Source organism: Tachyglossus aculeatus, chromosome 12 (assembly GCF_015852505.1).
Source record: "Tachyglossus aculeatus isolate mTacAcu1 chromosome 12, mTacAcu1.pri, whole genome shotgun sequence".
In the NCBI taxonomy this organism is placed as follows: domain Eukaryota; kingdom Metazoa; phylum Chordata; class Mammalia; order Monotremata; family Tachyglossidae; genus Tachyglossus; species Tachyglossus aculeatus.
The window spans coordinates 42,241,666-42,256,645 of record NC_052077.1 but is presented as its reverse complement, the minus strand read 5'-3'; the positions used below and the strand labels follow the sequence as shown (position 1 = coordinate 42,256,645).

Genomic DNA, 14,980 nt, shown 5'->3' with positions numbered 1-14,980 from the left:
GAAGAACCTGGGCTGCAGCAGACCCAGAGGGTGAGGGGGGACATTGGGACCAGGGAGAAAAGATGGAGACCCTGAACTCCCTTTCTGTTCCCCCTAAACACCCCCTCTAAGCACTTGGTCCCCCTAGACGAAGCAGAGGAAGCAGCGTAGTTTAGGGGAAATACCACAGACTTGGGAGTCAGAGGATATGGGTTCCAATCCTGGCTCCGCCACTTGTCTGCTGGGTGACCATAGGCAAGTCATTCCACTTCTCTGTGCCTCGGTTCCCTCATCTGCAAAATGGGGATTCAATAGCTGTTCTCCCTACCCCAGTGCTTAGAACAGTCGGTTTTGACATCTGTCTACTTGTTTTGTTTTGTTGTCTGTCTCCTCCTTCTAGACTGTGATCTCATCGTTGAGTAGGGACTGTCTCTGTTGCCAACATGTACTTCCCAAGCGCTTAGTAAGCATTCAATAAATACAACTGAATGAATGAACAGTGCTTGGCACATAGTAAGTGCTTAGCAAATACCAACATTATTATTGTTATTACTTAAGACTTTGAACCCCATTTAGGGTTCTAGGCTGTTCTAGACTCTTCTAGGCTGTGAACCCACTGTTGGGTAGGGACTGTCTCTATATGTTGCCGACTTGTACTTCCCAAGCGCTTAGTACAGTGCTCTACACACAGTAAGCGCTCAATAAATACGATTGATTGATTGATTTAGGACCTGATTATTTTGTGACTACCCAAATAGTACAATGCTGGGAAGCAGCGTGGCTTAGTGGAAATCAATCAATCAATCAATCGTATTTATGGATACGATTGATTGGAAACAGCACGGGCTTGGGAGTCAGAGGTCATGAGTTCTAATCCCGGCTCTACCACTTGTCAACCGTGTGACTTTGGGCAAGTCAGTTCACTTCTCTGTGCCTCAGTTACCTCATCTGTAAAATGGGGATTAAGATTGTGAGGCACACATTGGACAATCTGATGACCTTGTATCTACCCCAGTACTTAGAACAGTGCTTGGCACATAGTAAGCTCTTAACAAATACCATTATTATGATTATATAGTCAGTGCTTAATGAATAACACAATTATTATTATTATTATTATTATGTTGTTGTTGTTAGGCCGTTGTGGGCAGGTAATAATAATAGTGGCATTTATTAAGTGTTTACTATGTGCAAAGCACTGTTCTAAGTGCTGGGGAGGTTACAAGGTGACCAGGTTGTCCCACAGGGGCTCACAGTCTTAATCCCCATTTTACAGATGAGGTAACTGAGGCACAGAGAAGTTAAGTGACTTGCCCAAAGTCACACAGCTGACAATCGGAAGAGCCAGGATTTGAACCCATGACCTCTGACTCCAAAGCCCGGGCTCTTTCCACTGAGCCACGTGTTTACCGACTGTTATATCGCACTCTCCCAAGTGCTTAATGTGGTCCTCTGCCCACAGTAAGTAACATCGCTCCAGTTCCCCCAGATGAGCCAAATGGGGTATCTGCCTGATATTTGTGTTTGCCTAATAATAATAATAAAAATAAATATGGTCTTTGCTAATAATAATAATTATATGGGTAATATAATAATTACCATGTGCCAGACACCGTACTAATCACTGGGGCGGGTGGGAATTCAGCATATCAGGTTGAACCCAGTCCTTGTCCCACATCGAGCTCATAGTCTTAATCCCATTTAATAGATGAGGTAACAGTAGACGATAGCAGTGAGCCGGGATTCCATATTCTACCGATGCTACAAGAAGAAAATGAAACACTCTCATGGGGAGACAGGAAAATCTGATGATGTGCTCAGGGCTGGTTTCAAAGAACAGGGCTGAACATTGCCTATCTGAAGTGGTTCTGGTACAGTGTTGCCCGAGATCTCCAGAGATTTTGGTGGGAAATTCTCTGGAGATCTCCACAGAACATTATTTGAGTCTTTGAGGGTGTCTGCAGATTCACTCATTCATTCAATTGCATTTGTTGAGCACTTAACTGTGTGCAGAGCACTGTACTAAGTGCTTGGAAACTACAATTCGGCAACAATAGATCTCTGAGGGGCATCTCTGGAGCTCTTTGGAGATTCATTCATTCATTCATTCATTCAATCGTATTTATTGAGCGCTTACTGTGTGCAGAATACTGTACTAAGAGCTTGGGAAGTACAATTTGGCAACAAATAGAGACGGTCCCTACCCAACAACGGGCTCATAGTTTAGAAGGGGGGAGACAGACAACAAAACAAAGCAAGTAGACAGGCATCAATAGCATACTTCTTCTTCTCCATACCCCCCTCCCTCCCTCATGTCCCCCTCCAGCCCCCCTCTGAGCTGCCCCCTCAAGCCCAGGCCGGGGACCCTCCCCCTAGCTTATATAATAATAATAATAATAGCATTTATTAAGCACTTACTATGTGCATAGCACTGTTCTAAGCGCTGGGGAGGTTACAAGGTGATCAGTTTGTCCCACATGGGGCTCACAGTCTTAGTCCCTATTTTACAGATGAGGGAACTGAGGCCCAGAGAAGTGAAGTGACTTGCCCAAAGCCACACAGCTGACAATTGGCAGAGCCGGGATTTGAACCCATGACCTCTGACTCCAAGGCCCGGGATCTTTCCACTGAGCCACACTGCCATTTAGAACAGTGCTGGACACATAGTAAGCGCTTAACAAATACCATTTTTTTTCTTCCCCATATCCCCCTCCCTCCTCCATGTCCCCCACCAACCTCCCTCTGGCCCAGGCTGTGACCCCTAGCTTGTATGTGCCCCACCATTTAGAACAGTGCTTTACACATAGTAATCAATCAATCAATCAATCGTATTTATTGAGCGCTTACTGTGTGCAGACCACTGTACTAAGCGCTTGGGAAGTACAAGCTGGCAACATATAGAGACAGTCCCTACCCAACAGTGGGCTCACAGTCTAGAAGGGGGAGACAGAGAACAAAACCAAACATACTAACAAAATAAAATAAATAGAATAGATATGTAAAAGTAAAATAAATAAATGGAGTAATAAATATGTACAAACATATATACAAACACATATAGTAAGCGCTTAATACCATTCTTCTTCTTCCCCATATCCCCCTCCCTCCCCCATGTCCCCCTCCTCCGGCCCCTCTCTGAGCCACCCCCTCTGTCCCGGGCCGTGACCCCTAGCTTGTATCTGCCCCAGCGTCTAGAACAGTGCTGGACACATAGTAAGCACTTAACAAATACCATTTTCCTTCTTCTTCCCCATATCCCCCTCCGGCCCCCCTCTGAGCTGCCCCCTCAGGCCCAGGACCTCCCCCTAGCTTGTATCCCCACAGCGTTAAGAACAGTGCCTGACAAATAATAATAATAATAATAATAATAATAATAATAATAATAATAATAATAGCATTTATTAAGCGCTTACTATGTGCAAAGCACTGTTCTAAGCACTGGGGAGGTTACAAGGTGATCAGGTTGTCCCACACGGGGCCTCACAGTCTTAATCCCCATTTTCCAGATGAGGTAACTGAGGCACAGAGAAGTTAAGTGACCTGGCCAAAGTCACACAGCTGACAATTGGCGGAGTCGACATGGAGATCTCTGGGGGCGTCTCCAGGGGCATCTCAGAAATCTCCAGGAATTTCTGGGAGCATCTCTGGAGCTCTCTGGGGGCATATCCGGACATCTCTACTTTCCAAGCACATAGTACAGTGCTCTGAACACAGTAAGCGCTCAATAAATACGACTGAATCATCAATCGTATTTATTGAGCGCTTACTATGTGCAGAGCACTGTACTAAGCGCTTGGGAAGTACAAATTGGCAACATATAGAGACAGTCCCTACCCAACAGTGGGCTCACAGTCTAAAAGGGGAAGACAGAGAACAAAACCAAACATACTAACAAAATATAATAAATAGAATTGATATGTGCTCTGACTGAAAATAGACTGAATGAATCTCTGGAACTCTCAAGGGACATCTTCTAGACTGTGAGCCCGCTGTTGGGTAGGGACCGTCTCTATATGTTGCCAGTTGTACTTCCCAAGTGCCTAGTACAGTGCTCTGCATACAGTAAGCGCTCAATAAATACGATTGAATGAATGAATGAATCTTTGGAGATCTCTGGAGGCATTTCCGGAGCTCTATGGGGTCATCTCTGGAGCTTTCTAAGGTCATCTCTGAGGGGTCTCCTCTCCCTACCCTAATTCCCCGAACCCATCTCCCTCTTAAAAGAGAAACAACATAACACGTTGAGCTGTGGAGGTTCAGAACTACTTGCAGTCTGTGCAAGTGGTATCGGTGATTAGCAATTTATCCAGCCTCATTTATTTCTATTCAATTTGTATTTGCATTTATAAGCTATTTATGTAGTTTAATAGACATAATTATTGAGAAATTAGCAAGTCTTTCTGGCCCAGTTTAATGACTCATTACCTGCCTTACCATGTTTCACCCTAGTTTACACAAGAACAGCTGTATCTAACATTCCACTGCAAATCACACCGGTGCATTTTCACAGGGATATTGGACTCAGCAAATATGTATCTTGTGGATTTTTATGTGCCACATTCTGAACATCACAAAAACTTCCCAGTGCAGGGATAGCTATATCCAGTCCCCTCCTCCCAAATTTATTTTTAACCGGAGCTCAAATTAGCCATCTACGTCTCTCTTTCGAACCCAGGCCTAATCTGCCAGCAGGTTCAGAGACCCAAAGCTTTTCTAGACTTGGAATGTCAGAACTGCCATTCTCTTTATCAACAGGCAAAAAAGCAGAGTCAAGAAACCCAGTTTCTAATCTCAACACGAATCTCTAATCTCAGAGCACGGGCCTGGGACTCGGAAAGACCTGCGTTCTAATCCTGACAGGGCCCCTTGCCTGCTGTGTGTCATCAGGCAAACCGCTTAACTTCTCTGTGCCTCAGTTACTTCATTTGTAAAAATCAATCAGTCAGTCATATTTACCGAGCCCTTACTGTGTGCAGGGTGCTGTACTAAGCTCTTGGGAGAGGACGACACAACAATGTAACAGACACATTCTCTGTTCACAATGAATTTACAGTTTTGAGGGGGAGACAGACATTAATATAAATAAATAAATTGTGGATATGTGCATAAGTGCTGTGGAGCTGGGGGCGTGTGTATCTACCCCAGTGCTTAGTACAGTGGTTGGTATGTTCTAAGTGATTCACATATACCATAAAAAAAACAAATAAAACACCACTAACCCCCTAGCCTGTTGAGTGACCTCAAACAAGCTGCTTAACTTCTCTTGGGCTCTGTTTCCCCACGTATAAAATGGGTCCAATATTCTCCTTCCCGCTCACGATTGTGAGCGGGCTGAGGGACGGAGACTATACTCAATCAGCTTACATTGTCTATAATGAAGCTCTCAGCACATTGCTTCGCATATAATAAGCTCTTAATAAACATTCTTCTTCTTCTTATTATTATTAACATTATTATCATTAACAGAGTTGGCAGAAACGTTCCCGGCCCACCGTGAAACCGAAAGATGAAATTGGCTCCAAAATAGATGGAGTCAACGCCAGGCTACCTGGGCTAGGATGAGGAAGCATTTTTGGAATGACAGATTTAATTTAAATTGTTTGGTGGGCCTCTGGTCTTGAAAATGGGGCCCAGAAATTCCCTGATTACCATTCTTAATTCCCAAAACATCTGAAATGCCCTTTCATTATCCCTTGAAATTAAAAACGTAAATCAGAAAATTGCCGTGTTATAGAAAATGTCGTCTCGAGTCAGATGTAAATATTAACTTTAAATATTTTTTAAAAATTCAAATGCAGCGTTATTTATTTAATTGGTTTCAGAGGATCCTAGGGCAGACAGGCTGGGGGAGTCGACCTGTGGACGCTCAGCACAAGGATGGATAAAAGAGAGGCAGCATGGCTCAGTGGAAAGAGCACGGGCTTTGGAGTCAGAGGTTATGGGTTCAAATCCCAGCTCCGCCAATTGTCAGCTGTGTGACTTTGGCTAAGTCACTTCACTTCTCTGTAACTCAGTTCCCTCATCTGTAAAATGGGGATTAAGACTGTGAGCCCCACGTGGGACAATCTGACAACCTTGTAACCTCCCCAGTGCTTAGAACAGTGCTTTGCACATAGTAAGCGCTTAATAAATGCCATCATTATTATTATTATTATTATTATTATTATTATAAAAGGTCTTATCTTTTGCTGCCAAATCATCTCTGACCCATAACGATGTCATGGACATATCACTCATGGACCCACTCTCCCCCTCTTCCCCCTCCCCATCCCCCCCCGCCTTACCTCCTTCCCCTCCCCACAGCACCTGTATATATGTACATATGTTTGTATGTATTTATTACTCTATTTTATTTGTACATGTTTATTCTATTTATTTTATTTTGTTAATATGTTTTGTTTTGTTCTCTGTCTCCCCCTTCTAGACTGTGAGCCCACTGTTGGGTCGGGACTGTCTCTATATGTTGCCAACTTGTACTTCCCAAGCGCTCAGTACAGTGATCTGCACACAGTAAGTGCCCAATAAATACGATTGAATGAATGAATGAATGAATGAATGAATCTCTCCCAGAACGCCCCACCACGACCTGCAATCGTTCGCATAGTGGATCCAGAGAGTCTTCTTGGTAAAAATACAGAAGTGGTTGACCATTGTTGCCTTCCACTCTCTCCCACGATGCTGCTGCCCAGCACAGGCAGATTATATATTATATATATAATATATATATATTATAGCAGATTGCTTTCCTCTCACTAGCCACTGGCCAAGCTAGGAATGGAATGGACAGGCCTCTGCTTGACTCTCCCTCTTGTAGCCGAGACTGGTAGCGGACTAGAAACTCTCCAGGAGCCATCCTGAGAGGATACAGAGGTCTAAGGAAGAGGAAATTTCAGGGCGACTGGGCTTGGAGATGGCTTAGTGGATAGAGCACTGGCCTGGGAAGTCAGAAGGTCTGGGTTAATAATAATAATAATGACATTTATTAAGTGCTTACTATGAGCAAAGCACTGTTCTAAGCGCTGGGGAGGTTACAAGGTGATCAGGTTGTCCCACGGGGGGGTTCACAGTCAATCCCCATTTTACAGATGAGGTAACTGCAGCACAGAGAAGTCAAGTGACTTTCCCAAAGTCACACAACTGACAATTGGCGGAACTGGGATTCGAATCCATGACCTCTGACTCCAAAGCCCATGCTCTTTCCACTGAACCATGCTGCTTCACAGCCACACTTGTCTGCTGTGTGACCTTGGACAAGTCATTCAACTTCTCTGTGTCTCAGTTACCTCATCCGTAAAATGGGGATTCAGAGTGTGAGCCCCATGTGGGACAGGAACTGTGTCATCAACATCATCATCATCAATCGTATTTATTGAGCGCTTACTGGGTGCAGAGCACTGTACTAAGCACTTGCGAAGTACAAGTTGGCAACATATAGAGACAGTCCCTACCCAACAGTGGGCTCACAGTCTAAAAGGGGGAGACAGGGAACAAAACCAAACATACTAACAAAATAAAATAGAGTAGATATGTACAAGTAAAATAAATAGAGTAACAAATATGTACAAACATATATACATATAAACAGGTGCTGTGGGGAAGGGAAGGAGGTAAGATGGGGGGGATGGAGAGGAAGGAAGGGGCTCAGTCTGGGAAGGCCTCCTGGAGTAAGTGAGCTCTCAGTAGGGCCTTGAAGGGAGGAAGAGAGCTAGCTTGGCGGATGGGCAGAGGGAGGGCATTCCAGGCCCGGGGGATGACGTGGGCCGGGGGTCGATGGCGGGACAGGCGAGAACGAGGTACGGTGAGGAGATTAGCGGCGGAGGAGCGAAGTGTGCAGGCTGGGCTGGAGAAGGAGAGAAGGGAGGTGAGGTAGGAGGGGGCGAGGTGACGGACAGCCTTGAAGCCCAGGGTGCAGAGTTTCTGCCTGATGCACAGATTGATTGGTAGCCACCGGAGATTTTTGAGGAGGGGAGTAACATGCCCAGAGCGTTTCTGGACAAAGACAATCCGGGCAGCAGCATGAAGTATGGATTGAAATGGGGAGAGACACAAGGATGGGAGATCAGAGAGAAGGCTGATGCAGTAGTCCAGACGGGATAGGATGAGAGCTTGAACGAGAAGGGTAGTGGTGTGGATGGAGAGGAAAGGGCGGATCTTGGCAATGTTGCGGCAATATCCAACCTGACAACCTTGTAACTACCCCATTGCTTAGTACGGTGCCTGACACATAGTAAGCACTTAACAGATACCATTAAAAAAATGTTTTGTGCTTCTGCTGAACCACCCAAGGGCTTAGTGCCATGGACTGCATTCACTAGGGTCCCGATAAAGCTCCTTGAAGGCAGGAATTGTGACTGATTACTCTATTGTGCTCTTCCACATACTCAGTACGATGCTCCTTACAGTGAGTAGTCAATAAATACTACTGATTGATCGATCGATTGATTGATTAAATAAACAAAATTGGTCCTCAGCTTCCTCCTTTTCCTCATCCTCCTGTTCCAAAATGTAAAAAGCTCAGGCCCTCGCCTTTGAGGCGTTTATAAACTCCACGCGTTTAGACGCTCAAGGGATGTTTCCGACGAAGTGCTTGAAGGTGATCGCCACCTGGAACCCACGGATCCTCAGCTGTTTAAGCCAAGTCATTCATGTCTATCTGGCATCATTCAGCCCAAATTGGCCGGGTGTACTCCATTTTGGATGGGTGCTTCTTTGTGACAAATTATATGAATATCATCCAAATACTGAGCAGCAGCATGGCTTAGTGGAAAGACCTCTGGACTGGGAGTCAGGGGACTTGGGTTTCAGTTCCAGCTCTGCCACTGGCCCGCTGTGTGACCTTGGGTAAGCCACTTAACTTCTCTGGGCTTGTTTCAACCCCTGCAACTTGGGGATAATTTGAGCGGCTCCCTCTGAGACAGTGAAGGCTGTGTAGGAGAGGAAATGGGTCTGACATCATAACCGTATAGACCAGAAGCAGCGTGGCTCAGTGGAGAGAGCCCGGGCTTTGGAGTCAGAAGTCATGGGTTCAAATTCTGGCTCTGCCAATTGTCAGCTGTGTGACTTTGGGCAAGTCACTTAACTTCTCTGTGCCTCAGTTCCCTCATCTGTAAAATGGGGATTAAGACTGTGAGCCCCTGTGGGACAACCTGATTGCCTTGTAACCTCCCCAGCGCTTAGAACAGTGCTTTGCACATAGTAAGCACTTAATAAATGCCATTATTATTATCCATTCATTCATTAAATTGTATTTATTGAGCACTTACTGTGTGCAGAGCACTGTACTAAGCACTTGGGAAGTATAAATTGGCAACATACAAAGACGGTCCCTACCCAACAGTGGGCTCACAGTCTAGAAGGGGGAGACAGAGAACAAAACAAAACATATTAACAGAATAAAATAAATAGAATAAATATGTACAAGTAAAATAAATATAAATACAGTAATAAATACGTACAAACATATATACATATATACAGATGCTGTGGGGAAGGGAAGGAGGTAAGGCGGGGCGGATGGAGGGGGGAGGAGGCGGAGAGGAAGGAGGGGGCTCAGTCTGGGAAGGCTTCCTGGAGGAGGTGAGCTCTCAGTAGGGCCTTGAATATTATCATTATTGTTATTATTATTATTATTATTTAGGTAGTGATAAATAATAATAACTAGTGTGGTATTTGTAAAGAGCTTATTATGTGCCAAGCAATGCACATAGCACTGGGGCAGATACAAAATCTACAAGTCAGACAAAGTCTCTGTCCCACATGATGCTTACAGTCTAAGAAGGAGGCAGATTAGGAATTTGATTCCTAATTTTACTGATGAGGAAACTGAGGCATTCATTCAGTTTCATTCAATCAATCGTATTCATTAAGCACTTACTGTGTGCAAAGCACTGTACTAAGCACTTGGAAGAGTACAATATAACAATAAATAGATGTATTCCCTGCCTATAATGAGCTCACAGGCTAGAGGGGGAGACAGACATTAAAATAAATCAATCAGTAAATAATAAGTTGCGTGACTTGTCCAGGGTCACACAGCAGGCAAGTGGAGGGCTCAGAATTAGAACTCGGGTCTTCTGACTCCTAGGTCTGTGCTTGCTACATTAGGCCAAGCTACTTTATACATGACACTATTATTATAATAATATATTATATTATATTAATATATATGTATATATCATATGTATAACATACATGTAATATGTATATAATAATAATAATAATAATAATAATAATAATAGCATTTGTTAAGTGCTTACTATGTGCCAAGCAGCATTGGGGGTGGGGTACAAGGTAATTGGGTTTTCCCCCATGGGGCTCACAGTCTTAATCCCCATTTTACAGATGAGATAACTGAGGCACAGAGAAGTGATGCGACTTGCCCAAAGTCACACCGCTGACAAGTGGCGGAGCCGGGATTAGAACCCATGACCTCTGACTCCCAAACCCGGGTTGTTTCCACTGAGCCACGCTGCTTCTCAAGATATAGTAACGATAACGATAATAGCAACGATAAATCACGTTGGCTTCCCTTCGGTAGATTGGGAGGGCTAAGATGAAAACAATCTTCTCCGCGTTCGAGAGCAGTTCTTAACTTTTCTATAGCCTCCAAATGAGAAGAGGGGGAAGGAGGTTAATTGGCTCAGACGCTCGTTTTAGAGAATGAGGTCTCCCTGACAGCAGGATTGAATGACTGTATGACAGATTCCTCTGCTTCCTTGGAAGGGGAAAGAATACACACGGGATAGGGCCGGGAAGGGCCTCCGTGTGCTCTTTTCCTGGAAATACCTGCAAACAACACTCGGAAAGCACCTGGGCCGGACCCTCCCATGGTTTGTCGGGTTTCACGGCCCATCACGGGCACCTTTTTCTGGAATGCCCCAGGTCACGGATTCTTTTCCTGCCCAGGAGAAGAAGTTCTTTGGCAGGCGTGTTTTGGCAAGCTGGGGAGTTTTTTCAGCTGGAAGATCAAAACGCTGCAGGCAACGTGATGGATTTGCCAGCCATTTTGAAATGTTTAGACAGTCAAGGCATGATGTAGTCTCAAAATGAAGGCCTGTGGAATTGGACGATTCTAATTGTATCAAATGTCTTCTGACGGATCTGCCTACCAACTCTGTTAGATAGTACTCGCCAAAGTGCTTAGTTCAGTGCTCTGAAGACAATAAGCGCTCGGTAAACATAGTGGCATTTGTTAAGCGCTTGCCTTGTGCCAGGAACTGTAAATATGATTGATATAATGCATTCATTCAATCGTATTTAGAGTTTACTGTGTGCAGAGCACTGTACTAAGCGCTTGGGAAGTACAAGTTGGCAACGTATAGAGACGGTCCCTACCCAACAGTGGGCTCACAGTCTAGAAGAGAATGGTCTTGAACCCAGGTCCTCCATATCCCAGACCAATGCTCTGGCACTCCACCACGCTTGGTGCCGTATACAAACATTTCAGTTGTTTCGGGAGCCTAAATCCCATTTTATATTAGTAACCTAAAATTTCCCCTTTCAGAGTGGCACCTGGGGAGTTTCCAGTCCTTTACCAGTCTCGGCTATGGGAGGGAGGGTCAAGCAGAGGCCTGTCCATTCCATTCCTAGCTTGGCCAGTGGCTAGCGCGTCACAGGCAATCAGTTTCAAGTCAAAACTCACCTTTGCTGGGCAACAGCGGCACGGGAGAGAGTCGACGGCAGAGACTCAAGTTGACAGCATGGAAGGCGGCAGCGGTAAACCACGTCTGTATTTTTAATAAGAAAACTCTCTGGATCCATTACCAGAACAATTGCAGTTAGAGGTCTGGGAGAGATGTGTCCATGGCATCGCTATGGGTCGGAGACGACTCAACAGCATAGGACAAGACAACCTAAAATTACTCTACGTCAGTGAAAAAAATCGAGGGATTTTCAAGCAACTGTAAGGTCCTTGAGGGCAGGAGTTGTGTCTACCGACTTTATTGTATTATACTCTCCCAAACATTTAGTACAGTGCTGCCCACACAGTAAACAATGAATATGATTGATTGAAGGATTGAAAACACAGAGCAGAAGAAGATGATTAGAATGACAGAGGTTTTGTCAGAGAGTTGATTAATAATCCTAATACATCTATCACATTCTAACATGTTTGGCGAGGGTGAAGTTTAACAGCTTGTGAATGAATCAATTGAATGAAGCCGTGGTCTAGTGGAGAGAGTTCAGGCCTGGGAGTTAGAAGTTCTGGGTTCTAATCCTGATGCTGTCACTTGTTGGTTGTGTGAGCTTGGGCAAGTCACTTAACTTCTCTGGACCTCAATTACCTTATTTGTGAAATGGGGATTAAGACTGTGAACCCTTCTATTCATTCATTCAATCGTATTTATTGAGTGCTTACTATGTGCAGAGCACTGTATTAAGCACTTGGGAAGTACAAGTTGGCAACATATAGAGACGGTCCCTACCCAACAGCGGGCTCACAGTCTAGAAGGGGGAGACAGACAACAAAACAAAACATATTAACAAAATAAAGACTGTGAGCCCATTGTTGGGTAGGGACCATCTCTGCATATTGCCAACTTGTACTTCCCAAGCACTTAGTACAGTGCTCTGCACACAGTAAGCGCTCAATAAATACGATTGAAGGAATGAATAAATATGGGACATACACTGTGTTCAACTTGATTAGCTTATCGGTAGCCCAGGCCTTAGTAGAGTACCTGGCACATAAAAAGCACTTAAATACCATTAAAAAATATATATATTCAGCATCTTTGTGACACAGGAAAAATGGCCTTTTTATAACATCATCCTGAATCAAAAGGGGATTAAGCATTTTTTTCTCTCAACTTCTACAAATAAACACGTATCTGAGCTAAAATCAAGTGTGAAAACTGCCATCTGAAAGTTATTTTCATGCAATCATAAGTGTGAGAAAATCATTCTGCAACCCTAAACGTAGCAATAAAATAGTAGCACCGTTACGGATAAAATATGGATGAATAATTGGAGCTGAAGGTGAATATTGACACCAACAATGCCAACAAGCTCTAAGGGAACTTTCTCCTGTAAAAGTTAACATGGCCACAGTGCATGATGTATACAATTATGGAAGGCAATTTACAAGAATATTAACTGACTTACTGAAGATACATCTCCTCCAAGAAGCCTTCACTGACTAAGCCCTCCTCTCTTCTTCTCCTACTCCCTTCTGCACCACTCTACGTTGGTCCCTTCATTCATCTTCCCTCCCATCCCCACAGAACATATGTATATATCTGTCATTTATTCATTTATTTATGTATATTAATGTCTGTCTCCCCCTCTAGACTATGGGCTTGTTGTGAGCAGGAAATGTGTCTGTCTGTTGTTACACTGTTCTCTCTCAAATGCTTCGTACAGTGATTTGCACACAGTAAGTGCTCAATAAATATGACTGAATGAATGAATGATCTAGCAATACCTAAACCTGAATTTGGCTCTAGAGACCCTAACCTCTCACACTGATAAGCAGCGTGATCTAATGGCAATCCGTCCATCAATCAATCAATTAATCAGTTGTATTTATTGAGCACCTACTGTGCACAGAGCACTATAATAAATAATAATGACATTTGTTAAGCACTTACTATGTGCAAAGCACTGTTCTAAGCGCTGGGGTTAATACAAGGTTATCAGGTTGTCCCACTTGGGACTCACAGTATTAATCCCCATTTGACAGATGAGGTAACTGAGGCACAGAGAAGTTAAGTGACTCTCCGAAAGTCACACAGCTGACAAGTGGCAGAGCCGGGATTAGAACTCACGACCTCTGACTCCCAAGCCCACGCTCTTTCCATTAAGCCATGCTGCTTCTCTAGTACTGTACTAAGCTCTTGGGAGGATAAATATAACGATATAACAGAGTTAATGGAGATGTTCCCTGCCCACAGAGAGAAAAGGGCTGGGTGTCAGAAGACCCGAGTTCTAATCCTGCCTCTTCCATCTGACATTTTACACCAGAGAAGCAGCATGGCTCAGTGGAAAGAGCCTGGGCTTGGGAGTCAGAGGTTATGGGTTCTAATCCCGGCTCTGCCACATGTCTGCTGAGACACCTTGGGCAAGTCATTTAACTTCTCTGAGCCTCAGTTCCCTCATCCGTAAAATGGGGATTAAGACTGTGAGCCCCATGTGGGACAATCTGATCATCTTGTATACTCCCCAGTGCTTCAAACAGTGCTTTGCATATAGTAAGTGCTAAACAAATGCCATCATTATTATTATTATTATCATTATCTTCCTGCTGTGTGATATTGGGCCTGTCACTTCGCTTTTCCATATCTCCGTTTCTTCATCTGTGAAATGGAGGCCGAAACCTGGGGCATTACTTGTAGGGTAGCCAGATTCTACCCTCTTTCTGGTGGGCCCTGGGAGCCACTTGTATCTGTGAACAATGGTCACTCCACTATGCCCATGTTGCCAACTTTTACTTCCCAAGCGCTTAGTATAGTGCTCTGCACAAAGTAAGCGCTCAATAAATATGATTGATGATGATGATGCCCGCTCCCCCGTCACCTGGGAGATAACCCCGATAAACCATTTAGGCCTCATTGCACAAGAGTCACGGCTTCTCCTTGGACTCCAGTGAAACTTCATCAAGAGCATTGATTTCTTCCTAATGAGGTAGGGTTTTTTCCAGTTTACAAACGGTATGAGGCTCTTAAAGGCTCGATAATCTCGAATGTAAAAAGGCTAAATATAATGAATGTTGGCATTTATAAACCTCTCAGTGATGATACAAGTCCTGAATCTAGGACTAAGCACTTCAGGGGTTTTTTCCACCTAACAACTGGCTCCGTCTTTCTCCTTCTGTAGATTGTAAACTCCTTGAGAGCAGGGAGCTTGTCTACCAACTCTGTAATATTGTACTCTCCAGAGCCCTAATTACAGTGCTCCGCACACAGTAAGCGCTCAATCAATACAGGTAATTGATATGTAAAACTTTTTATGAGCAGGGAACGTGTTGGCTAATCCTGTTGCATTGTACTCTCCCAAGAATTTA

The 14,980-nt window shown here is 44.2% G+C and overlaps 1 protein-coding gene and 1 non-coding gene across 2 annotated transcripts in view; both read right to left on the bottom strand.

Moving 5' to 3' along the window:
* The window catches only part of TENM3 (teneurin transmembrane protein 3), a 1,099,990-nt gene that overhangs the window by 607,266 nt on the left and 477,744 nt on the right, over positions 1-14,980 (bottom strand). The gene's annotated exons all lie outside the window — the stretch shown is intronic.
* Positions 6,706-6,843, bottom strand: LOC119935942. Its single transcript, XR_005453540.1, has one exon. It is a non-coding gene; the product is annotated as a small nucleolar RNA SNORA7 (small nucleolar RNA).